Raw genomic sequence first — 25,226 nt, 5'->3', positions numbered from 1 at the left:
AAAACAGCACTTGGCTATGGAAGTCTCCCTGGGAACACCGGCCTGGTACCTTGCATTCAGGGTTCCCAGCAGCCTTACCAGCTGCCCCTTTTCCTGAAGCCCTACAAAATGAATGTAAACAATTTGATATAACTTCAAAGAAATCATTTTGATAACTTATACTTAGATAGCCTTTGTGCCTGATACTATATAAGCCATTTGGAAAGTTTACCTAAACAACTGATGACGGCATCAGAGATATACCAAACTTCAACACTGTCATGTACCATTTTTCTTAAGATCCGCCCCTTTTGATAAACAGGAGCTTTCACTTTTTGAAATAATTGTAGGTTGACCTATGCATTTAGTTTTATATGTTTGTTATCCAATTAAATAAAGGAAACAAAGAAATTTAACACCACAATTTATAACCAGATGAATACACGTATTAGAAAAGACACTTTCAGAAGGACTCTTTAACCTAACTAACCAAGATGGAAAGGACCATAGCAGGTACTCTTAATTAATTAGCGGGCTGCCAAATTTGAAGTTGTTGACCCTCGGATCTGCGCTTCCCACTTAAAGAAAGTTCCTACACCCAAACTGGACTGCTCAAGCAACAGAGGGTCTGAAATTAAAAATTACTAGGAAGTGAATCAGACAGCATCTGTCATGGACAGCTAACCCTGACTTCTGGACTAGGTTTGTAGAATCAACTCTTTATTTTTCTTCCTCCCTCTGCCCCTTATTTTAGTTCCTTCCTATCTCACAAATAATATCAGAGCCTAAGCACTCACTATAATAGTTATTGTTTCTTTTTCCCGTAGATTTCTACCTGGAAAGATAACTCACCAACAGGTATCACTTTTAACCTATTTCACAGGTCAAAACATGCAACTCGTTGAACGCATAGTTAAGGGTATTCAATTCCTGGTAATGTCAATCCCAATAAAGTTCAGATTTGAAAGAATACTTTTTCCTTGGGCAGATGTTACAGTGAATGATACATGATTAGGAACTTATCAAAATCCTAAAAGAAACTGTTGGATCTACCACCAAAGCAATAGCTACCCAATAAAAAATTTCTTTAGATTCCCTGGGCATGTTGTATTTGACAATAGAATTGCTCTTGATTCATTCGCTAGCTGAAGAGGGTGGTTTTGCTCCATTGTTAATGTCTCTTGTTGTAGATGGACAAAACGCCTCTGCTGAAGGACAGCTGGAACTAGATAAAATCTGGGCACGAACTGAATGATAAATACAGTACTGGCTGACACAGTTCTTTGATATCTTCAGCTGGCTGCCCTCAGGTATCGCCTCCTGGTTCAGATCTACTCTCCAAATTGGACTTATCATTTTGCTTGTTATTATCGAAATCTTTGCCGTTATAAAACTTTGTTCATTTTGCATAGCTTGATGTTACAAAGACACCACTCAGATAATAGTTGCTCATCACTTTCAGATGATTACCAAGGCCGAAGGGACCTCGTATCAGAAACCTCAAGAAACCACAGAAGATGTCTGTCCATAAGAGTATGACAGACAGTAAAGCTTTCCTGCTCTGGCCTTCTTGTTGCTCAAATGTGGCCTAAGGCTGCTCAGGAAACCTCACTCCCTCTTATGCAGGTCATGACCAAACAAGGTATAAGCCTTCCCAGCAATGAAGGCCGAATGATGCTTTCCACACAAGATCAGTGTTGCTTTCCAGAGGTTGATCAGCGATGCTGTCAAGGACAGATCTTAATCAAATGGGAGAAATGTGAAAAATAATGTAAATGGATCCACCTCAAAATGGAGTTGGAGCTGCTACTCCAGAGGGACTGCCTTATGGGACTTGCGCCTCAAACCTTTGGAGTTTAAACTGGGCAAAATAACCTTTAGGCCAAACCAACACTATATTCCAAACAACTTTTTGCAAAGTTCACAGGAAAGCGGACTGAAAATCAAAGGTATTCTTTAGAAATAGCACCACTATGTACAGCTAAAGAATGACTTAGTCTATTTGCATCTATTGAAATTCTTTCCTTGACTTATCAATACCAATAAAAGTTCCTTCCTTCTATTCAGGTAATTATTCCCCTTCCCTTTCTCATAAAAATCCATTGCCTTCACCCCCAAAGGAAACACTATTTGGGTTTGTTTCTACTCAAATCAGTGCTTCCCAAATAGCTATTCTTTTGGGTCGCCAATAAATGTTTGTTGCCTCTTTCATCTTTTATTGTTTAAGTTAACAGTGGGTTCCACTCCATTTTAAAATTCAGTGTTTTTAAGTCAACTTGAATTTAAGGTAACTCAAGGCTGGACCTTCTCTTTTGAGAAGAGAAGGCGATGGGGAAAAGCTTTCCCTACGGGTGGGGGAGGGGGCCCGCAGCGGGAAGCAGGAGAGGATGCGATCTTCGGGGGAAAGGGTCCTCGGCTGGGCACCCCTCCCGGTCCTCTCTCCTCTGCCGAAGCCGCCGTGTCCCCTCACACACACCCCCACCCTCCCACCTCACGCCCGCCACGCTCCTCGGGGGCGGGGGCGCCCCGGGCCACGGAGCGCTCCGCCTCGGAGCCGAGCAGGGCTGGCGCGGCGCCCCGAGCGGAGGGCCGAGGGCCAGCGGCGGCCGCGCGGCGCGTCCACTGCGGCGGGGCCGCAGGGGGCGGGGGGGACCCGGCCGAGGGGGGAGGGCTCACGTCCCCGAGAAGTTCCCGGATGGTCGCAGCCTCCCGGCGCTGAGCGCTTTTCCTGCCGGGCGGCTCAGCCCCGCAGACCGGGGAGAAGTTTCCCAGAAAAAAATGCCCGGCGCGCCGCGGGGCCCTGGAGCCGCCTGGAGTCGCTGCGCGGTAAGGGACGCGCCGCCGCCTCGGGCGCCGCGGGGTTCCCGGGTCTCCAGGCAGCGACCCTGGGGACCCTCGCGGCCGCCCCGGGCGCCGGGAGGGGCTGGGCTCGGAATCGCGGCGGGGCCGTCGGGGCGGCGTGGGCTGCCTCCCCCGCGGGCGGCGGGCGCCCGGCCTCGGGAGGGGCGCGTCTCCGGCCCCGCGGCCTGCGCGTCCCGCCCGTCCCGCCGACGGGGAGGGAAGCGGCCGCGGAGGGCGAAGCTCCGGACGCGGGCGCCTGCCGCGCTGGGCGCGTCCCTGGTCCCCGTCGAGCCCGGGGCCGCCCGGGGCGCTCGGAGCCGTTCGCTGCGGTACTCGGTCGGTCGCGGCAGGGGGTTCGCGGAGACGCGCCGGGCTGCCTCTGCACCCCCGGCTCGGCCGGGTGGGGACTTTCGGGCATCCCTGCGGCCAGTTCATGCCATGAAACCGCCTCGCCTTTTTAGCCGGGGAATCATGCCCATCCCGTGACTCGGTTTCCCCAACTAGCCTCCCGCGGGTGTCCCAAGACTGATGCTCGCTCTGTGGTCGGTGTAGACCCAGGTTAGAAGTATCTGTTGACCTTAGAGGCACTTTCAGTCCCGGTGAGCACTTTTCCCCCCAACCTGGGCCTCTTCTGAACTGTCCGCACAGCTTTACTTCAGTCTCATTCTCCCTGGGTTTTTCTATTGTATTAACTCCTTCCTTCCTTCCTTCCTTCCTTCCTTCCTTCCTTCCTTCCTTCCTTCCTTCCTTCCTTCCTTCCTTCCTTCCTTCCTTCCTCCCTCCCTCCCTCCCTCCCTCCTTCCCTCCTTCCCTCCTTCCCTTCTCTCTCTCTCTCAAACAAAAAAAAAGTTTTAAAAAAGTTGCAAGTGTAAGAGGAACCAGCTGCCCCACTCGGGGCGGGGGCAGGGGGGCGGTGGCCAGATCTTCAACTGCTGGGGAGGCTGAACTACTTGAGATTAACAAAGGGTGTGTCTGTGTGAAGAGCCCTACCTGGTCCAGGGTAATCCCGGAGGAATATTCCCTCCTGGGCCGGGCTCCTGGCCTTATCTCAGTTCTCGCGGAAGCCTCTCAAGTTGTCAGCAGTGATTGGGTGCCTCGGTACCTTTTCCTGAAAATTGTGTGTCACTGTTGTCCCCTGGGTAGTCACTAGATGCCAGTCCCAATCGCTGACCGCGTGTAACCCCCGACTCCAGGCGATGCTGCCTCGGAGCCTGTGGATGGAGTCCCGCCCAGAGTGGGTTTAATGTTGCCAGTTTCCAACAGCAATGTCAAACAGCACTGTAGGTTCATTTTGAGTTATTGGCATATTTTTCCTTTTCAAAAATATGTTTTTCTAATAATGGATAAATTCAAGAAATTTCCTATTTAAGTTTTTATAAATCACATTTTTACTTCTTGAGGTGAAGAAGCCCCATATCAGCATTTTTCATCTTAATTCCTCTTTACAGTGCTCAAAACACGGCCTTCTGCTCTTGCTGTGTATCTTTACCCGCCTGCCATCTCCACAAGGTTAAGTTTCTCAGGGACCAAGTCCCCGGCCACCTGTGGGAAGGCCATTCATTACCATTGAGTGGAAGTATGCAGACTAGACCCTGCAGATGTTATTAAAACATTTAATGACGTCATCTTTTTACTTGGGACCCACCCAACCCCTGTCTTCATTTTGGCTTCCTGAGAAGCACATAAACTCTTTTAGGTGTTTGTAAAGAAGAGGAAAGCATTTTGTCAGCAAGGTATGACCAAATTCTGGGACATTTAGAGACAATGAGATTACTTCTTTCCTTTGTTCGTTTCACAGAGTGCCTACTGGGTACCACTGTCTGGTATCCTTAGTTACATCGTGCATCCTGAGCCTCATTTATCTCCTCCAAGAAATGAAGTTGATAATCTTTGCTCTTTCTTCATTACAAGGTGTGAGGATCAAGTGAGAAAATGGGGTGTGAAACAGCCAAAAGCAGCACAGCACAAGGTGTTAGGGAGTACCCAACACCAGCAGTGTGTGGCACCAGGACACAAAGAGGGATAAGGAGCTGAAGTGGTGGAATACGGGCAGTGAAGAGAAGCCCGTAGGCCCTGTCTCAGGTGCTCTAGTCGGGAGGAGCCCCCTTTCATGGGAGGTATTGGTAACTGGTTTTGTGTCACTGTCTTTGATATTTCAGGTTATAGTTTTAGGAACATTTATGGTTTTCTTGCAGTGCACATCAGAAGAACAAAACCAATGTGCCTTTTATCTGTTGCTATAATGCTTGTGCTTTCGAGCACCTGAGATTTCAGATTCTGTCTTTCAGAGCCATGCTCTTCCTGGAGCCTGTGCTCCAATGAGGTCTACCAAATTCTAGTGCTTTCCATGCAAAGGTCTCTCCGCCACTATGTCCCAGCAATCCACAATTGTGCTGTGGGGCTGGGAGGTTTGGAGGGCTTATTCCTTGTGAATAGCCAGGACCCACATATGTGAATCAAGTCACAGTTGGAATCAAGCCACATACTTACCCAGCATTGAGGGTCCCTGCTAGGGGTCACTGCTGTGCTCTGTGCTAAGGGTAGAGGGGAAGACCTAGCTCAGACCTTGAATGCTTACCTTCTGATAGAAATGAGACATGGTTTTAAATAGCAGGAATGCAAGACAGAATGTAGTAAATAAGGTTAAAAAAAATGGTACAGATCAAACACAGGGAATTTAGAGGAGAGTGAAATTACTTCCAGCTGGAGAAAGTCAGTCCTTTACCCCTTTGTTGGTCCATTTAACAAGTATTTATTAAGTGTCTACTACGTGCCAGGCAGAGGAAGATTAATAGCCACTTGCGCTTCATGCTTCACCTTCCCTGCTCCACTTGAGGAACGGTTCAGGCCCCACCTCTCTGTGACAAGTGCACACTTCCTCCCGCAGCCTCCTTGTACTGCCCAGCCCAACGTTTGTCAAAGTAATTAACCCTGGCTCTTGTATACTTTGGAATAATAAAAACTCTAGGCTCACCAAAGCCTCCAGAATACCTTCAATTAATTGGGTAATGCTATTCTGCCCAGCACACTTTAACCAGTATTGAATGAAGTATGCTGGTCCTTAGCCATGGGTATGACTAGAAGCTTATAAAGGTTTGATTCAGTTAGGCTGGTGTGAGGCCCAGGAGTCTAGGTTTTTAAAGCCCCCAGGTGATGCTGACGTGCTGCCTTGGGCAGGGGTCCCTCAAGGTGGAAGCATGGGACAGGCGTTCGGAAAGGTCTTGTTTCCTCCCAACTCTATCATTTACAAGTTCTGTGACCTCTGTTTCTTTCCCTTTAAAATCTAACTTTTACCTGTTCTGAATGTGGGATGAAGTCACACGTGTGGATCACTTAGCAGATTGTCCAGGGTAGTGCTGTTGTTCAGTGTTCGTGGGAGGTTATTATCATTGTCAGTGTTAGTTTGTGCAAAACGCGGTTGATATTCCTCTGTTCATATGGAAATACAAAGAGCCTAAACCCAGGAACTGCTTTTTATATAAAGTAACATTTTCAACAATCCCTTAGCTGGCTGTAGTCTATTGAGAGTCGATTACCAGTCACCTCATGCGTTCTCTTAGCAGCTGAGAAGGACGAATCTCACAGAACAGAATCTCAGTTTGGGGGGCTCCCAGCCTGTGGTATCTGCTTCCCCAGCGGTGCCTACTCTACTGAGATTATCAGGGCAGATACAGGGCTGGAAACCAATGACATGCTACTTTCCTGGCCCTTTGGCACCAGGAAGTGCCAGGGCAACACACTGTGGCTGTCGTGCAGTGACCATCATCAATATGGGGTGACCAGTAGGACTGCTTGCCCCAGGCCAGACTGCTTTGGTCACAGGTTTAGCACCTAAGCCCATGGGGTAGACACACCACTGCGCTTGTGCTCTCTCTTGGCCAGGGGTCAGGGAACTGTGATTCCAGGGGAGCGTGCTCATGATTAGTTGTAAACTAACTTGGCTAATACTCAATAAAAGAAGAGTATAGCTATAATAAGCAGGACACACAATTACTTACAATTTTCATTAATTTAGAAGCTTCAGTGAATGTTGCCATGATGTTATACAAATTTAATATTTTAGCATTGCTCACTATGGATATATTTTTCTCATCTAATAAGCCATCTCCCCAGTGTAACCCAGTTTTTTCTTTTTCATTCTCTTTTATCTCCTAGTTATATTAATTTAAGTGAATCGGAATTTTAAACCTTTCTATGATCTGGCAAGCTTTAAAAAGACTCCCTTTTCTCCCCCCCCCTTTTCATTCCTTTTTTCCTTTAATATTGCCACTTACTATTTGTCATTTAATTGAACATTTATAGTCACACAAGGTAGTCAAAGAGCTAGTATTCAAATTTGGGGCAGTCTGATTCCTAACTTAACCCTAATTTCACCTTCAGTGGTGTGTATACGACTCTTCCTGCAGGGGGGGCTCTTTTTCGTTCCCCTGTGTGCCTTTGCTTGCCATTTCTTCTCCCCACACTGCCATTTCTTTCACTTAGTGTTACATCCTATAGATTCTTCAACTTGGCCACAAGTACTTGTTGAGAAGAAAAATAAAAGGTGAATATAGCTAAAATAAACAAGAGATACAATTGCCTACAAATTTCACTAGTTTGGTAGCTTCAACCAACATGGTTTGCATGATAAAAACAGGCTTCTTAAGAAGAGCCAAATGTCCTCTTCTGCGTGAGCCGATTGCTGCCTCCCCTGGTAAATTCCCGCAGCTGTTTGTTTGTGCATCACCTGGGGCTCAGAATCCACTCTGTCCTGGACTGGAATCCCATGTATGTGTCTCTTCTCCTTCATTAGTTTATAAACTCTCTCAAAGTAGTAACTTACAAAAATCACTTCTGTGTTTCTTCAAAAACAGTAGATTTTTGTATAGTAGGGTCTCAATTAATGTGTATCGAATGGCAGTTTCCTACCACCACTGTGGTTGTAAGATCCAAGATCAGTGAATTTTTCATGAAGGCAAAGTGGATTTTAATGTTTTACAGAAGAGCATCTGGTTTCTGAAGATACTAGGAAACAGATTTCATCCTGAGAGTAGTCCTTCACCATCATTGGTATATAATGTATGACATTATTTTTTCTTCACATATATAATTAGCTTTATTATTACCATTGATTTTAGAGCACAAGTGGCAAACACAAGGCAGAATTCGGCCCTCTGCCTTGCTTCATCTGTTCTGGCACCTCGTTTCTACCTGGTGGCAGTGCCTATCTCTTTTTCAATAGTTAAGTTGTAGTTACATGTATATAATCCTAAAATTGTTTCAGCCCTTGGAAGGCAACTGTGAGGCTGACGTGGCCCCAGTGAAAATGAGTTTGACAGCCCTGTTTTAGAGAGAGAGGAAGGGAGAAAAAGAGGGAGGAAAAAACATCAATTCGAGAGAGAAACCTTGATCAGTTGCCTCCTGTCCGCACCTTGACTGGGGATTGAACTCACAGCCTTGGTATGTGCCCTGACTGGGAGTCAAACCTGAAACCTTTTTGGTGTAGGGGATGATGCTGTAACCAACTGAGCCACCCAGGGCTATAATTAGCTTTAAGTGCTGTTTATTTGTATATCTTCCAAATTGAACAGTAACAGTAATCCTAATAATTAAGAAAAGCATTTTGAGTTCTTGTGGCAAGGGTGGGACTTCCTATTGTAATGTAGAACCTGAGAAGTGACACTTAATACCTGTATCTGGTGTCTGGTTCATGTCCACACAAATAAGGGTTGGGACTCTCCCATCCATGGACAGTCCCAACCCATGCATCTTTTTTTTTTTTTTGACTAAGAGGCAATACACAACCTGAGAAAAAAGTTTGAGTAAAATTGAAGGTGACTAGCTTCCTCCCAGACTGCCACAGACTCCTTCATTGGGGGAATACTTAGTTCTATGAGGTTAAAAGGTGTCTGTAGGAGAAAGGAAACGGTGAGTAAAATAGAAAATTTAGAGCCAAATAGTTTCCTGGGACAGTGGAGGCCTTTACAACTTCAAAAAAAGTTTGTTTTTATATGTTTTCTATTTTTCTTATATAAACTATATGTACTCATTTAAATATCTATCAACATTATTTAAATACATAGTACATTACTTAAATACACTTTTCTCTCATAAGCAATACTCGATTCCTTTAAATGTATGGAATGTGTATACTTTACCCCACAATAACATACTATTACCCTATTCTTAACAGCTGTATAGCATTCTGCTGAAGGGATTGGTGTATAAGACTGGCGCGTTATTGTCTACAGTCACCCTTTAAAGTTCGCACTGCCAATTTGGTGACCACCAGCCTACCTGTTAGCTCTTGCTAATGGTGCCCAAACAATCCACCCATTGAGTCAAGTCTAACAACCAACCAATTCAGTGAGAGAATAGATTTAGTCATTTCATTGGCATCCACAGACCAAATGGGCAGTTGGTTGAATTTCGTGCTTGTCAACCACTTGTGTGTCTCCTCAAGCCATTTCTGAAACCTCCCAAACATTTTTCTCTAGACATACACAGAAGATTTAACCTGTAGACTGAAGAATTGAGGCCTGAAAGGGACCAAGAGAGAAATCTGGCCACATCTTAAGAGTGACGCGATGCTGAAATGTTGATTGTATTGTCACATAATAATTTAGGGAACCCCGAGACTTCCCCTGCCCCCATCCGCAGCAGAATAGAATTTGAAAGTAGAAAGCCTTCAGACCTTGGAGATCTCGAGGAAACATTTACTATAGCTGTTTCTTTCTGAAAATGTAAACAGTGAGATCAGTGTCTTAACCACAATAGTCTTGTGTTATGGGGATGGATAGTAAAAACAGAGACAGTCAGATTTGCCTGAGATACAAAAGGGGAAAAGGGGCTGTTAACAGGCGGGAGTCCAGCAGGAAGCAGGAGTGAGTGCTGGGGGAGGGACTTCCGGGAAGGACCACCAGTGATGGATTGAGAGGTGATGGACTGAGAGGTGATGGATTGAGAGGGGCCAGAGGGGAGGGAGATTGGAAGACCACGAATCCACTCTTCTGTCCCAGGTCCCAGAAGGCAAGTTAGGGGACACCAAGACAAGTTTTCACATGGTGCCGAAGTTCTTAGTTCGATTTTAGAGGGTCTAGAAAAAGGCAAAGTAGCTGAAGCCCTTTTAAAACCTCTTAAAAAAATAGTAAAGCAATTTACTTTAGCTGCGCCTATTTTTACCTATTTGAGCCAGAATTTGATTGCCATGTATGGTTTAAGAAATAAGCCAAAGCATCAGTTTAAATAATCTCAGGTTTTGTGGGTAAAATTCCACACTGTTCTTTTCCCTAGTGTTTTAATATTGTTTCAGCCTCACATTTTGTTTGAGACAAATTCAAAAGCTAGATTGTTGTTAAATTGGTGTGGAGCCACACGACCATGTTCGTTGTTGGGCATAAGCTGGATAGAGGGGAAATGAAGAAAAAAAGGAAAGAAAAGGAAAATTCAGGCTTACTTTAGTGATGTTTTACAAGATGTTGGAGCTAGAACCTTATTCATTAAACATGATAATTGTCCCCCCCCCACACTCTTTTTTCCCTTTATGATGAGAAGTAAAAGAAAAAATTTTTTAATTGGTTAAAGGAGTAGGCAGGGGTTATTATGGTATTATTTAAACTATAAAACTCCTTTCTGCCCAGAATTATTGTGCATATCATCTCCACTCTGCGGTGATGAAGGAACATGTCCCTCAGGGTTAGGAAGAGGCCTTTGTTACACCAAACCAGGGGATTACACCTTTTTGCTTCCTTGTTTTTGCTGAAAATGTGACTCTTTTCAAAAATTAAATTGTAACCTGGCTGGTGTAGCTCAGTGGATTGAGCACAGGTCTGCGAACCAGAGGATTGTGGTTCAATTCCCAGTCAGGGCACATGCCTGGGTTGCAAGCCAGTTCCCTGCAGGCCAGTTCCCAGCGGGGGACACACTAGAGGCAACCATACATTGATGTTTCTCTCCCCCTCTAAAGATAAATAAATAAATAAATGTTAAAAAATAATACATAGTAAAGTTATATTAAAAAATTAAATTGTAGTGTTTATTTTGCTCAGATAACAAGTAATATATGCTTGATATAAAACCAAAAAAAGTATATAAAGAAAAGTTAGTAATTTTTCTTCTATCTTCCTCAAATTCTAACTTCTTGAGGTAATCAACATTATCAGGCTACTTCCTCAACTTTTTTATATGTACACACAAATATATTCACATACATAGTTCTTCTATGAAAAATAGAAACATTTTACATATCAGGCTACAAGATTATTTTATTGAGGTATAATTGACATAACATCATGTAAGTTTCAGGTGTACAGTGTATTGATTTTGTATGCTTCTATTTGCAGTAGTATTACAACCATAGCATAAGCTAGCACCTTTTATGTCATATAATTATATTTTTTATGGTGAGAACACTTAAAATATAGTCTCTTAGCAACTTTCAAGTATATAATACAGTGTTGTTAACTGTAATCACAATGCTATGCATCAGATCTCTAGAACTTATTCATATTCTAAATGCAAGTTTGTACCCTTTGACATATATATATATATATATATATATATATATATATCTCCAGTTTCCCCACCCACCCAGCACACCCGCACAACCACTGTTCTACTTTCTGTTTCTGTGAGTTGAGCTTTTTTAGATTCCATCTGTGAGATCATACAGTATTTGTGTTTTTCTGTCTCATTTATTTCACTTAGCTTAATGCTCTCAAGATTCATCCATGTTGTCACAAATGACAGGATTTCTTTTTTCTCTGAGTGGAATAATATTTCTTTGTGTATATATACCTCATCTTTATCCATTCGTCTGTTGATGGACACTTGGGTTGTTTCCATGTCTTGGCTGTTGTAAACAATGCTACAATAAACATCAGGGTGCAGATATGTTTTGATATCCATGAGATTTTTAAAATATAACAAAACATTATAAACATCCTCTCCGAGTTAAAAAAAACTAATTTATATCATGGCTGCTTAATTAACCAGATTGTTTCAAGTTTTGTGCTACTTCAACAGTTATCTGAATAATATCCTTGTGTGTGAGTTTGACCACAGTACCATACAAAAGCTTTTCATTGCTGTCTGTCAGACAGTCCCCGAAGTGGTATTACTTCCCAAAAGTTATAGTAATTCTTAGTTCAACTAACATGATTTGAAAATATCTGTTTGCCCACATTCTTGGCAGCATAATTCATTTTAGAGGTATAAACTTTTTAATCTCCTTTTCCTATCTTATTTCAAATCCTTTCTTCAGGGAGCATTTGTCACTATCTTTACCTTTTTAGATCTGAACTATTCATGCCCTGTCTTTTCCTTCATTTTCCAATGGGCGTATGATTTGTCTTATAGAACTGGAGGAGAAAACCTTTAACCTAAGCTCAATGAGCTTAATCTTCTATACTGAAATAAAGCAAAAACACTTGATTTCTATTTATTATAAAGCAAATATAGACCTTTCAATCCTATTTTTTTCTTCTAAAAGTATATTATTTAAGAACGGTCTCAGGGAATATAAATGTTTTAATGGGAAAAACAGAAACTTATTATGTACAAAGATGGGAAATTTTAAAGGAGTTTTAAGCTTGCAAAGCTAGCTGGGTGTCCCTCTTGAATCCAAAAGTCTGAAGACAAAGATTCTTTGCGAGCATTATTTGTAAGTTATGCTGAATTACATCAAGAGGAAAAAGTGAATCACAGCAGATAGGAATTTAAACCTGGAACATCGTTGGAAGCCCCTGCCCTTGTTACTTCTGCTTGTTTTTCTGGGAGGTGAGACTAGATTCCATTTCTCCTGTCCTTGTAGTTGCTGAGTTCATTATAAAATTATTTGTATATAACTCCAGCAGTACATTGGCTAATCAGAAACAGCTGTACAACTGGATTCATTTATATGAACAGAATAACTAAATCAATCAGCAAAATTTCTTGTGTTTGGGTAGGTTCAGGCCAACATTGTGTAGCCCAGAATAATAACAGTGCTTTGTAACTAACCTGACCCAGATGGCAAAGAGATCCTGTCTGGGCAGCAGAGGCTGGAACCAAAAACGCAGAGTCCGTGTGAGTCCTTGATATCTGCCACAATCAAGTGTAACCCGATTTTTAATGTTAGTGTTTTAAAAGCTAAAAAGCTTTATAAAGGGACATCCTGTTCAAAAAAGAACACAGGAGAATTGTATCCTCTGATATCCAGGAGGGCCGGGTATCCTGATGAGGCTGAATTGTCCAGTCAGTGTCCCCTGAAAGATCAGTTTGTACATTCTGCCAAACTGCATGGGCTGAAAAAGCCAAGGCCCCCATGCTGGGAAAATGTCACAGGCAAGACAGACAAACTGCTGTGTCTGAGTAGAGGGAGCCATGCTAAATCAGGGGGAAGACACAAGTTCCCAAGTGAGACTGAGGCTGAAGTCCTAACATAACATACCGAGAGGAATTCCTCAGAATGTGTGTTCTTGGGCAAAACCCAGAGGTGCAGGAGACTGGAGTGAGTTCCCAGAATGCCACCCCATTCATGTGGTTCTTACAGTCCGTCTTAAAGGAGACCTCGGTACAGTAAGACGTGAGGTCTGATGTGAACAGAAACATCTTTAAATCCTGATTCTCCATGTGTGATGCAGTCTTGAGGAACCCTGAACTCTCTACCACTTAAAAACACAGGTCACTCTCGAGACCAGAATTCCACTGGCTAGGGTCCTAAGGCTGCATTGGGCTCTGGGTGCCTGGTCGGCCTGCTGTGGAGCTAACCTTGGTAGGGAGCCGCTGCATTAGGTTTATCCCGTGAGTGGCAGAGTGAGGGAAAGGCTGCCAGGGGGAATTGGCAGCTCTCCTCTTGCTACATTCCATAGTTTTGGCATTGGGATTTGCAAACACATCTTCTTGGGGCCCCATATACTGATGCCCGAGTGGGTATGATCTCTCCGCCCTACCTTCACTTTTATTGTGTCCTGGTTTTGGATGTACAGATAGTGTAGACTTTGGAAAATTGGGTCACTTCCAGGTTAAGACCTGATATCATCCAGCTCATTTAATTCATTCCTTTTGCACTGAATCCGCTGAAGGCAAAGTGAGTGGTAAAGGTAAAATGAAAAGAGTGGTGGCCTGGGAGTTCAACGCTTGTATTCTAAGCCCAGCTTTGTTGCCTAGTGGTCACGGGACCTTGACACCAATAAGCAGTATGAAAAAACAGAGCAGTCTGTAAGGATGGGGAGAAGATTGAGGCGAGCAGTGCCAGTGGTGGGACGGACTTAACATCTCCGATGTAGACAACGCCTGGTAGACAGTGTAACTGTGAGCATTTTATTTATTTATCTAAAATCCTCACCCGAGGATATCTTTATTGATTTGAGAGCGAGAGGAAGGGGGAGAGAAAGAGAAAGAGAGAGAAACATTCATGTGAGAGAGAAACATCGATCTGAGAAACACTGATTGGTTGCCTCCCTTCCATGTCCCGACCAGGGATCAAACCCACAACCTAATTCTGTGCCCTGACTAGGGATTGAACCTGCATCCTTTTTGGCTTTTGTGGGGATGCTTTAACCAACTTAGCCACCTGGCCAGGGCAACATTAACATTTTAACTTACAAGTCAGAAATTTAATGAGTCTGAAATGTTACTTCTGCCTTTTTTTGACTAAATATTTGGTAAATAAGGTAGAGAAGTATGTCTATCGCATTTCTCAGTTAGCTAACGTAGTATATGTGTGCTATGTGTAATATATCAATATGAAATTACACTTCAGCGAACTCATCAAGTTCCTCATTTGTCTTTGAATCTCATTGTATACTTGCTGGAAAAGAACATGAACTCTTACCCTGAGATTTTCTCGGTGATGTTATTTGTGGGGGTGGGGTAGGATCCAGCTGAGTCCAGGTCTGTCTGCAGCTCTTGTCTTATTCAGATGCAGTGAAAATCATACTGCTTCACTTTATGCACACATTATAGTCACCTTATTCTCTATTAGTGCATACATGGTCACGACTTGAAGCCACCTGTCCTCACCATCTACCACACATAAGAGCACGTGTGCACACATACATCATTGGCTAGCTCTTTTTAAAGAGCACTTCAGATATAACCAGTTCCGGGCTCCATTGGAAATGCATGTATTGCTATAGTTTTATATTCATCAGCCTTTGCAGTTTCTTAGAAGGCAGAGGTCATTGCTCTCTGCAGTGCTCTGCATACAGCCTCAGACAAAACACCATATGCCGGGGACTGAAGGTGCATGCTCTGTAGGATGCTCACTATGATGGTGATGATTCCTGCCAGTGGATGAAAGTACCAGGGGAGCTTTCCGTTGGGAGTTCTGCCATGACTGTTGATTGGTGCTTGTGGCTGTTACTGGTTGAGGCTCTAGGTTATATTTCTCACCCCTGGTCTGAGGAACAATACGTTGCTGTTTTGGCTCAGAGGCAGACTGTTTTGGATGGCATCCAAGAAACTGTGCATTGCTCTTGCTTCTTGAGATTGGTGCTAATGTTACAGAGCCTCCAGTTGCGCGCAGAAACATCCTGGGCCAACATGCTGGTCAGGGGTGCCCCTGTGGACTTTCTGCTTCACAGAGGAGTTAACCGAACTTGTCTGCGTGGGAAGCTGAACCTGAGGACCGGTGCCCAAGAGAGTCCCACCGGCATTTGTAGAAAAGGAGAAAATGCTTTCTGAGTTCCAACCCAGATGCCCCAAAGAAGATGGAGGTCTAGTAGGAGCTTTGCCTATGCTTCCCTTCAGCTCTGGCCCCAGCAACATGGAGGGGGAGGGGGAAAGGGAGGAGGTTCCTAGTGATGGAGAGAGTGCAGAGGTCAGCAGTGACAGCAGGGAAAAGAATCTGGTGGTTTTGAGCTACAGGGGGAAGCCCCACAGTGGGATGGGGAGGCAAGGGGTGAAGGGACCAGGTTCCTAAGGTTCCTCTGTAGGGGTTAGAAGCTCCCTGGCCTAATGAAGTTGCTGGACAGGGTCCCTGGAAGTGCAAGGAAACTCACTGAGCTGGATTAAGCTGTGGTCTGCCCTTTAGAAAGAACTCACAGGAAACAAGTAAGAGGATGCCTGCTCTTCTCATGCTTACACAGAGACATCAGGAATGACATATTTCTCTTCAGATTGCCACGGACCATTTTTGGGCAAGTAATAATAGTATCATCTAGCATAGATACTGCTTACTATGTACCAGGCAATCTTCTAAATGCTCTAAATTAAGTCACCGAATCTGTATAGCAGCTCTATGAGGCAGGCTCTGTTATCTTCATTATAGAGATGAAGAATTCGGTTAGTCACCTTGCCCAAATTCACACAGCTGACTTGACCGAGTCGAAATTCAGTCCCGGTCAGATGGCTCACCTGGTTGGAGTGTCATCCCATACACCAAAAGGCTGCAGGTTCCATTCCCTGTCGGGGTACATAAGGGAAGCAATGGATCAGGGCACATAAGGGAAGCTGGGGTCAGAAGCAATTTCTCTGTCACATCACCATTTTCTCTAACTCTCTCTCCCCCTTCCTTTCTCACTAAAAGTCAATAAGCATATCCTCCAGTGAGGATAAAAAGAAAATTTACAGGCGAAGCATAGAATGGTCTGTTTCCTTGCTGGACAGGACTGGGTTAACTGTGCCTTCAAGATTTGAGAGATGCAGCTGGACACCTCCTCCCCGGACAGCACCCAGGAAGCCCAGGAGAGGACAAGGCCGGGCGGTGCTCCCAGCACCGGTCCCCATGCAGTTTGCAGCGTGAGCTTCTGCTTTCTGGGCAGACCTGAGTAGGACAGCAGACACCTGTCCCCAGTGCTCTCTGCTTAAGTCATTTGTTTTGGAGGTGAAGGAATTGAACTCAGTTTATAGCAGAGTTCAGTGAGGGGGATGAGGGAGAAGAGGGAAATAGCTGCTTCATTTCTACAAAGAAAAATGTTTCTCAAAACCCTGCTGCTTAGAGTCATTGTCAGGTAGCCAGGCCTCAGCCAGGCTTCGGCCATGTTGGCGTTCGAGGTGCCTGCAAGCTGCCGGGCTCTGTCTGGACTGCTGGGATGGAGGGGGCTAAGGCCCTCCTGGAAGAGGCCCAGGCAGCCTGTGGAGACCTCCCCGGGGAGCTCCTCCTCACCACGTGGACAGGACTGCCAGCGTCTGGGGTCAACACCAGACTCATCTGGGGTCAGTGCAAACATTCCTGCTGACAAGGCAACTCCAGGTACCCTATACCTGCAGAACAATGAACCGGGATCCCCACAAACATGCATGGAAAAGAAGTCAACTTTTTATCAGAGAAATACGGAACAGAGAGCGGGAAGAGCACCCAGAACCGTTTTCCCTACCTCTGGGCTACGCTGCCGCCAGGTGGGCTCAAAGGGGGCCGTAATGTGCCACTGGCTAGGGCTGATTTCACCTTGGTCCTGTGTGATTCCACCCACAGCATGTGGGGGCCTTGACACTGCAAGGGCAGAGGAGAAACTCGAGGGCCATTGTCCGCAACCCCTGCAGGGACCTTGACTAGAAGTCCCCCACAGCACCCTGCCTTGTGGCCACCAGGGTGGTAGGTGCTTTATTCCTTCCCATCCTTCAGGCCCCACAGTACTGTCAGCCCCCACGTAATTCCTCCCCTGGTGCTTATCTGGCTGGCTTGGACAATCAGCAAGTTCACAGGATAGCAGAGGGTAGAACAGAAACAACTTGGTTCTTAAGGCCAGTCTGATCAGGGAAGATTTTCAGGGAGGTGGGCTCTTCACTGGGCCTACAGGGCCTTTCCAACCTCAAATCCACAGTCACTGTTCTTGGTCAGAGGGGAAGAGGAACTCTTGTTCTTGTGTGACACAGAACCCTCTTAGAATTAAGCAAAGAACCACAGGCAGAGCTAGGATTCAAATTTCAAAGTTTCTGATTCCCAAGTCTGTGGTCTCCCTACCTGGGCATAATTAGAATGGCAGTTTTGGTGACACCTCCTGTCTTTGCGAGTGCGGTTCTCGTGTCAGCCAGCCTCCTGTGACGCCTCCTGGGCACATGCAGGCTTCTGTCCCGTTGCTGCCCCTCCCCCTCCTTAAGCCTGGATGATACAGAAAGTGACTTTGGTGTCCCCTCTGAGTGGTCAGTAGGGAGCCTCCTGCTGTGGGCAGGAGCTAGTGGGCATCGCCTTCAGGCTGGTGCTAGTGGGCGTCACCTTCTCTTGAACTTACAGTCTCAACTGCGGTGTAAAGTTATGAACTCCCATGAAACCAGTAATGACCCACTTCCTTGGAGGAACTAGAGGGCAGGGTGTGCTGTAACTGACCCTGTTGCGTAATTCAACACAGTGAGTTCCTCCTTTTCTCCCCTTGAGGTACATTGGAAGGACCCAAGGCCAAAGAGCTGCACGACTAAACTCAGACCTACACTGCCAGTGTGGGTTCTGGGGTCTGGGGAAACAGGGTTGTGGGTGCGTCCCCTCAGTCCTTTCCAGAGCCAAAATATTTTTAAGAGAGAAATTGTCAATTTAAGAGGCTTCAAGTTTTAGAGTTAAAACAAAACAACAAAAATAAGCATGCTCAGAGTAGTCCCTTTTCTACACTTGAATGACAGATGTGAAGAGGAAATGGCACCTGGGCAATATTTGAAAAGGAGTCTCTGTGAACAGTGAGTACGCCATATAAAGAAGCATTGTCTAAACCAATGTTTTAGAGACTTTTTTGACTTTGACCATGACCCACAGAAATATATTTTTTATTGAGATCCAGTACAGGTAGAGAATAGACCGAAGTTTTATAAAGCAATTCCCATTCTTATCAAATGCAATACATTTTTATTATATATGTATATTTAAAAGGAGATAGTTGCAACCCACTAAATTGATTTGACTGTTAGAGAATAGGCAGCAACTTGCAGTTTGAAAACTACTTTCTAAAATATTGTGCTGCCTAAAAAGTCCATTTAGTTTTTTCCATAAAATAGAAGACACGTTTTTCATTTTTTACCAATAACTTTATTGATTTGGATATTCTGAGGATATTTGTTGGCTATCTCCTACTATTGGCTTCTAGTAGGCAGAGGCCAGGGCTGCTGCTAAACATCTTCCAATGTATAAGACGGCCCCATAGCAAAGCATTATTTGGCCAAAATGTCAGTAGCACCAAGAAACTTTGCAGACTACTTTTGACATGTTCCCTCAGTCACAGCACCTTCTCCATACACTGCACAAATCATTTTTTTTTACATTTCAGTTGTGTTTTCACCTTTCTTGAAAAAAATTAAGCATAGAATACCAAAAAAAATGTTACATCTATTCTTCCATCTTCAATATTAAAATGGCTGCACAAAAAGTCACCAGTTTTGATAAGTTTTCTTTTAATGCATGTTGATGTGACAGCCGTCACAATACAATCTAGGAAAGTTGTTTCGAGTGAAGTTAAAACAACTAAGCACTACTACAGCCATTATACAGAAAAAATTAAATGAAATTTTTTAGTTAAGAAATAAGTTGGGCACAAAGAAACCAGTCTGCAGAAGGAGATCCAGTAACACAGGGGTCATGGTCTTAGAAGAGGTTTTCTTCTCTCGTCTCGTTTAGTCACTAGAAGTCAGTGGAGTGGTGATGGACTGAGGGGAGGACCAAGGAGGGGAAAAGAGGTCATGGCTGATGGAGGGATTCAGAGGCTAAGTTTTAATCCTGCTCATACAGAAAACATTTTGAGTGTCCATGATGCACTGTCCAGGCAGGAATAAGACACAGGCCCTGCTCATAGTGCAAGGGTTCTCATAGTCGACTGAGTGTGCAGCGAGTCCATCCAGCAGGGTCTAGAGTGAAATGGAAGCGTAAACAGATGACACAGAGAACCCGGGGTCCTCTGAGATCCCTGGAAGGAGGCACAATGTTATAGGGTTATAGTCAGTGTTACATCCCTGCTTCTCTGTCTCGTATATGATAAATATTCAATAAACACTTACTGAAAGACTGTGTTATCTGAGTAACACAACTAGACTAGTAAGAATCCTAATCAAAACACTTTTTGAAGGGCACTTTAACACACCTGATTTATCATGTAGCATAAGAAGGGACAAAACAGATAAGAAAGTTCAGATTATGTAACAGAATTGCTAAATCCATCTGGGTTTCAGGTCCTCTGCAAAGCAAGCCTTTAGAAAGTTGATGTTTGTTGGGTTTGACCTGTAAGTCAGCCTTGGGACAAGTTGCTCTGGCACTTTGCTTGGAGACGAGAAGTCCAAGTGGTGTGGGGTGAGCTGGCCCTGGCCCAGCAGGGAACACGAGCGTGCGTTCTGCCTTTCCTCCCCTGCGCTTCTGACACTGCACTCAGCTTACCCTCCTGGGTCAGGCAGTTCAAGATGACGTGATTCGAGTTCTGGGTTGGGAGATTGCTCTAGAGAGGAGGATGCTTGCAGACCACTCTCTGTTGGATCCTAATGGAGCCTTTGTTTCTAGTTCTGGGCCAAGTCTGCACTAACAGGACATTGAGGCTGAGAAGTGGTCTGGGGCCATGGAGACCTGGCATGGGTCCCAGAGTGAAGTGAAAGTAGCCCCACTGCAGCCCCGAGCCAGGTTTCATGTGTGAGTCTGGCCCTGAGTGCTGGACTTCAGCACCAAGGCCTGTCGGTCCAGATCCCAACTTGCCATCCTGCTGCTAAACTAACTTAGCTACAGGTCCTTTCAAGCAGTTTTGGGGCTGGGGGCCGGGGTGGGGGAGAGGTAGATTTGGGGGGAGAGTAGGTATTTGCAAAGAGAAGAGGGAAAGACAATGTGTAACTTGAGATAAATAGGATGGTTTTCCAAAGAAGGTCACGTTACTTCAAGACTTGTACTAAGGAGACACACCTTAAAGTGGACACATTTAACCTCAAGATGATTGCTGTGCATTTTAGACATTTGTTCAACCCCAGAGAAAACAGCTTACAGACAATTGGAGACAGAGGATAATTTACACTCTTCAAAAGGTCCCCTGGGTTCTAGCCACAAAGAACAGGTAGCGCTTTGGCTCCGAGGCCTGGGCATGGGCATGGGGACCTCGGCTATGTGGATGGTGGGCCGACCCAGCTGATCCTGTCTGTGTTTAATCATTTGCTTAGTTGTTTACATCTACTTAAGATAAAGGACACTCTTGGATAAGACCAAATGTAAGGTCCAAAAAGCATTTAAAATAAGAAAGGCAGGGAGCCCCAGGTTCCAGCTGCAGCTCTGTCACTGTGTGACCTTGGGCCTCAGTTTCCTCAGCTATAAATTGGGGGGATTGGAGATCATCCCTCTGATCTCCCTCAGCTCAGACACCCTGTGGCTTTCTTTTCAGCCTCAGAAACATTTTTTCTGGCAGGAAAGCGAGGCTGCCCAGAGCTTCTCTCTCAGGCAGCCAGTGAGCACATTCTTTCCTGTGCCCACATATGGAAGCAATTTCTGGATTATCCAAGGCACTTGTGCTGCTGAGCTCAACCAAACAGAGGAGCTCAGTGGTGGAAAGTGGAAAAAGACAAAAAACTGCATGCATTTTCTTACCACCGTACACTTTCAGATCTGGAATCCCCAGTGCAGCCTGCCTTTCCATGCTGTCTCAGGGGCGAGCCAGTGGGTTGGGGGTTCACAGGTAGAATCCTGATCAGAGCAAAACTTATGTGTGTTGAGTGTTGAGCTCACTGCATCTCTGCTGAGGCCAAAGGCCACTCTGCCTTTCTCCCCTGGAAGCGTTAAGGGTGGGGCTGGGGAGGAACCTGAATTCCTCAGTTTTATCCCCACGTTTATTGTAATTTTTCTCTCTGGTCTGTTAAAATGAGGACTATTAATGGCTGCCTTTAGTTGAAAGTTGAATTGGGAAACATTAGCCAAGTGCTTTGAAGGGGAAAATGTTTTATTCGTTCCTTCTCTGCCAAGGTAACCCTTTACTCATGTTTCTCTCCTGAACTCCTGGGGGGTTTTGGTAGCAGTTGAGCCATAAGTCTTGTGAACTGGAGACATTTACTCCGAAATTCAGGTCAGGGGAATGACTTTTTCTAGAGCACAACCTCATTCACCTCATCATGGCCTTGGTTCCCATTAGTGGTCCGGGGACCCAGTTTCCTCCACCCCTCTCCTCTCCCCTGACCTTAGTTCTGGGGAGAGGAGGTTACTGAAAGGGCGTGTTTATAGGGCAGTTTGTTGTTCCCCTTTCAGCCAGTCTCTACCTTCTCCACTGCCTAATCCCCCACTGACATGAAAATTTAAAAAATTGATTTGTAAAGCACAGATGTCCTTCCTAGAAATGGAATCTGAGCAATTAGGGATCTATACACATTTACCGATGCTTATTAAAACTGTTTCATCAGTGTTCTCATGGATTCAGAGTATCCCTTTCCAATACTTTTCAGAAAAATATCTGTCAAAATCCAGATAGGAGGCTGATGCGTGCCCAAAGACTTTTTAGATGGAACCACATTCTTTTTTTTGTTTTGTAGCTGGGTCTCCAGTGCAGGCGCTTTGGTCAAAAAGGCCCTCTTACTCCCTTCGGAGAGAATATGTTTACCGTGCTGGTTTGCTTCATCTGGGGTTGCTGCTGTTGAGGGCTAGAAATAAAAAAATGTAAAGATAGAAACACTTGGCGGAACCTCACATGTATGGTCACCCTACTTCAGAACACTCAGATGAGCGCCACTTGGCTATGAGTATGGCTGTAATTCCATGCATAGATTTTCCTCCTATGGTTTCTGGCCTATTTTAAAGCAGCTCAACTTTGCCCCCCTATAGAACCATAATCAGGAATGTTTATGTTAAGTTTCATCTCCGTGAACATGTTAGATTCTCTTCAACATTTGTCAAAGGAAGTTCTACCAACCCACTTCCTATCTGCTAGGTGTGAGCAGTCTGAAATTGCAATCCCAGAGAAGGGTCACTGAACACCGGCCTCTTCCTGCCGTGGGTATCTACGGCATTAACTTGGGGCCCCGTAAGGTGCTGTGTGCCAGCCAGGGCGAGGCAGCTCCCTGCTCTGCTGAGAAGATGAAGACCTTTCCTCCATCTGATCTCCCTCCAGGGCGGCTCCGCCCTCCCCTGAGCAGGCAGTGTATCCTGCCTCTGGTCTCTGATGCAGCTGCAGCCACACCCACCCAGACACCAGATACCCGGCTCCAACTGACCAATCATGGTGAACCGCCCCCCCCCTCTCTCTCAGGCCGTCACCACCAAACTTCCTCACCCCTGTGCAGCCTCCTTTTGCTTCATCTGTTCACTCAGCAAACACTTAAGTGCTTACTATTGAGAGTTGCTTGTGTTCTAAAAGGGAGGAAGAGATAGTAAACAAGCAAATGAATAACTACTTAGACAAATTAATTCATACTTACTTAATACTTAGGTTAATTACTTAGATGATTAATAGTGATAAGGGCCAAGGAAAAGGCTGACAGGATGATGGGATGAGATGATGGGGATACTACTTGAGATACAGCTGTGAAGGAAAGCTTATGAGAGTGGAGGTATAAATGACAAGGAGCCAAACAGGAATGTCTGGGGAGCAGCTCTTATCAGTCAAAGGGATTATCAAATGCGAAGGCCTTGAGGTGAGAATAATCTGGACAAATCCGGGAAAAGATAGAGGGAGAGTGTGGCTATGAGGAAAAGGGTGAAAAACAAAGTCAGAAATCTAGGCCAGGGCCCAGGGCCCTGTAAGGACTTTAACAGGGTTTCAGCCAGTGAACATCATCTGACGTGTGTGTTAATCCGATCACTCTTGCTTCCATCCCACCTCTGCCTGGCTCTGAGCTCATGGCCTCAACCCTAACTCACACCTGCTTGTCCCATCAGGTTACCCCCAGCTCTGCCTGCCCTGCCACACCCTGACCCTCCCATTCTGGTTGCCCAACTTCATGTCCGTCGCCTGGGCAGCTAGGCCCGGGGGTTCAAAGGAAGGGTGAATCCGTCTGCCCCGAGCCTGGCTGCAGCACTAGACAGAGAAGGGAGCGAGGTACTTCCTGGGCTGAGCTCTGGGCAGGCTCCTCGCCCTCCCGACTTCAGTTCCCACCTCCTTTGCGGTGCTGTCCGGCTGTAAGTGATCCGTGCCGTCATCACAGTCACACTGTTCATCGGGCACTCGCTCTGCGCACTGACTCCTCCGTGAGATTGGCACCATCCTTCCCTCTCTTTCACAGTGTAGGTGACTGAGGTACAGAGAGGGTAGGTAACTTGTGCAGAGCCTCCAGCTAGAACATGGTTGAGCCAGGATTCAAAGCAGACAGTCTGACAGCCTCATACCCCAAATCACTATATTCTACTGTGACACGGCTCGTTGTTTTGCTTTTTGTTTTGTTTGCCCTAGCCTTCCTGAGGTCCTAAATGAGGTTCTTTTCGAGATTGCTCAGCCCAGAGTGCAACCCTCATCAGGGGCCTGGATGCCCCTGCTGTCACACTCTGCTTCAAGCAGTGAGCAGGCCAAATAAGTGCTAGGAGGGCATCTCCAACATCAGCTAAGCGAGAGCTGACTGTCCCCTCTCAGGACAAATCCCACAATCCTTTTCTAATCCACATGGGAGAACCTGTACTTTGGGAATATCCACTCCCTGCCAAACAATAGTAATAACAGTCGGAACAAATGTTTATGGAGCACTTTCTATGTACCTGGATCTTTTTTTATTTTACCAGTGAAGAAACTAAAGCACAAAAAGTTTAGGTAGGCAGCCAGCATAAGCTCATAGAGCTAGTTAATGGCAGAAGCAGGATTTGAACCCAATCAGGCTGGCTCCAGACATGATTTAGAGTGCACTTCTTTATACTGAAGAAGAATTCCACTCCTGTGGTTTCCATGTGGTAGTTCATGTTCTAATCCTTGTAGCCACAGGATGGTGTGGTTTTATTAACACAGGATAAACCTGTAAATGTTTGAAGACAATTATCGCGTCCATCTTGGTTCCAAATGGTCACACCAAGCTCTCGGGGAGCAGTTCCATCCTAGGTCCCCCAGTTCCTCCCAGGAAAGCACAAAGAGCGCTTTATAATTTTCCATCCAAATCGAGGCACTGGTGAGAGGCAAGGGAGCACTATTAATAATTATGCTGGGACAACAGGCATAAATAGAGACTGTCCTGGGCGAACCAGAATGTGGTTCGCCTTGCCCCCAGGCCATGGTCGAAATACCAGCTGCTCAAAATGCCTTCTGAAGGCTGTGGCCGAGTGGATTATGGGGAAGTTCAGCTAACTCTACACAGTTTCTCTCTGTTTTGGAAGAATTTATTTATTCTCATCGTTTATTATTTTTCATTTTTTAAAAGATTTTATTTATTTACTTATGGAGAGAAGGGAAGGTTGGGAGAAGGAGACAGGGAGAAACATCAGTGTGTGAGAGACACATGGATCAGTTGCCTCTCACACGCCCCCAACTGGGGACCTAGCCTGCAACCCACATGTGTGCCCTGAACAGAACTTCCATTTTGTAGGAGGACACCCAGCCTGCTGAGCCATACCAGTCAGGGCTCTACACAGATTCTTAATTGATGGGAATTAGGTTTTA

General features: G+C 45.3%; 1 protein-coding gene across 1 annotated transcript in view; it reads left to right on the top strand.

Annotated features, from left to right (window-relative positions):
- The first annotated feature begins 2,650 nt into the window (after nucleotides 1–2,650).
- Nucleotides 2,651–25,226, top strand: part of WIPF1 (WAS/WASL interacting protein family member 1) — a 118,136-nt gene continuing 95,560 nt past the window's right edge. The window contains exon 1 of the mRNA XM_053665093.1: nucleotides 2,651–2,805. The gene's annotated coding sequence lies outside the window, so the exon portion shown is untranslated. The remainder of the gene's footprint in view (nucleotides 2,806–25,226) is intronic.

This window comes from Artibeus jamaicensis, unplaced genomic scaffold (assembly GCF_021234435.1).
Source record: "Artibeus jamaicensis isolate MK-2021 breed Jamaican fruit bat unplaced genomic scaffold, CSHL_Jam_final contig_391, whole genome shotgun sequence".
Taxonomy (NCBI): domain Eukaryota; kingdom Metazoa; phylum Chordata; class Mammalia; order Chiroptera; family Phyllostomidae; genus Artibeus; species Artibeus jamaicensis.
This window is presented reverse-complemented; position numbering and strand designations above follow the sequence as displayed.